Raw genomic sequence first — 2,025 nt, 5'->3', positions numbered from 1 at the left:
GCTTTTGGAGGTCTCGGTGTCATGGGGGGAGCCTTCCCTCAGCTCCCTGAGTCCTGCTGGGCCCTGTGGATTAGTTTGTTGAATGGCCACTGATGGGCACCTAGAAGGTGGTTAACTGCCCCTCTCCCTGCCCTGGGAGATCACAAGCTCCTGACAGACAGCGACTGGGCATGGGCTGGACAGAGCACCTGTTACATGCCAGCTGTGGCCTGAGCAGGGAATCCCACAGCTGGCCATCACCGGTGGTTTGGGCCTTCATGAGGTTTGATGGGTGGGGCAGCTGGGGTGGGGGTGGGAGGACACTGGAATGGGAGCCAGTAGCCTTCCCTGCATGAAGCTGGGCTGACCCCCTCCCTCCCATGGCCTCTATATTCCCATCTATGCAATGGGCGTTTCTACTCTGTGCTCTCATAGGTCCCTTGTAATTTCCAACAGACATTTCCCCCACCCCCCTCCCCGCTCCACAGAGGTAAGGCTGAGAGTCGCTGTGGGGGAGCCGGCTCCTAGGCCCTCGGGGAACCTGCTGCAGGTGCTGTGGTCAAGGTCAGAGGCTCATGGAGATACACTGAGTGGCCTTGAAATTGGCCTTGAAATCATAGCTGTGCCATTTATCTGACTGTTTTAGATGGTTTCCTTGTCTGTAAAATCAGGCTAGTATTGGCAATCTTGCAGGATTGCTCTGAGGCTTGCTTGATTATTATGTGGTAGGTGGAATTTTGAACAGAGGGCCTGGCCTCTGTTCAGAGGGCTTTTAGTGCCCAGTAACTGATACCTTCCTCCTGGACCACTGAGTTTTGCACTGGGCTGATGTGGGGATCCAGGGGCAGCGGGCTTTTGGTGAAAAAGAGAGGTCATTGTCTCTGATGTCAGCCTTACAGATTAGGCCTGAGCTACTACTTGGGCACCTCCCCTGGGACAGGCCTGAGTCTGTCCTTCCTCCCTCCATGGGACTGTGACCCTTCCAGGTGACCTCTGGGCTGTGATACCCTCTGAGACCCTCCTGTGTCTCCACAATGGAGATCCTCCCCTACTGTCTGTACTTCCCTACCAACTCCCACTCCCCCTGCCCAGGCTTGGGGCTGCCCAGTGTCACCAGGAACCAGGAGTGTTGGATCTGGAGCTGGTTAGCTTTGAGGGAAAAATCCCACAATGCAAACCCAATTCTCAAAGCCTGAACAGAATGAATGAACAAATCTCAGAGGCTCAGCCCCTCCTCCCTCCATCCAGACCCCCAAGGTTGTCCACTCCAAACCTCAGTGGTGTAGTCTTTCCTCTGATTACAACAGCAGTTTGGAAAACTGGGGGAAGTTCAAAAATAAAATAAAAATAACCTCACATTCCACCCAGAACAGCCCCAGCTAACTTTTGGTGAACAGCTGGTAGGCACTTAGTAAATGCCGGGCCCTGTGACAAGCTCAACCATTCCTCTTTCTCTTTACAAGAGGTATTTATGTTATCCCCAAATTATGTTATCCCCAAATTACAGATGGGGTAAGGAAGGCCCAGGCCTGGACTCAAACCCAGTCTGTCCCACTAAGCCTCCACTACAAGCCTTTGGTGGGAGTTCCCCGGAGAGCTGCTAGCCCAGCATGATGGGACCCTCACTGTGTCCCTGGCATACGGTAGGCGGTGTTCCTATACTTGTTGGGCAACCGCATCAGACAAGGCCAGGACAGCTGGGAATGCACCTGGCCTTAAGTGGGCTGAGTCTCACTGTATTTCCTGCATTGCTCTGCCTGCCCTCCTTACCCAGCCCAACTCCTCAGAACCTCCTCTCTGTTCTCAGGAGCCTAGTTCCCTCTCCTTGGCCCTCAGGAATTCAGCATTGAGCAGCTACTCCTAGTGCGGTGGCCCAGAAAACACAACTTGACTTGGGTCCAAGGCTCCTGAAGGCTGAGCTCATGTCCCTGTGCTTACTCCCAAGACATTCTGTCCCTTTGCCATTCAGAAAAATGTCATTTCAGGGAAGGTCAGTGGCCAGTCTTCAGGAGCTGCAGCCAGAATGGCCCTGTCAACTGCTGAACA

This window comes from Canis lupus, chromosome 9, assembly GCF_011100685.1.
Source record: "Canis lupus familiaris isolate Mischka breed German Shepherd chromosome 9, alternate assembly UU_Cfam_GSD_1.0, whole genome shotgun sequence".
Lineage (NCBI taxonomy): Eukaryota > Metazoa > Chordata > Mammalia > Carnivora > Canidae > Canis > Canis lupus.
Note: the sequence above shows the minus strand (reverse complement) of the source record.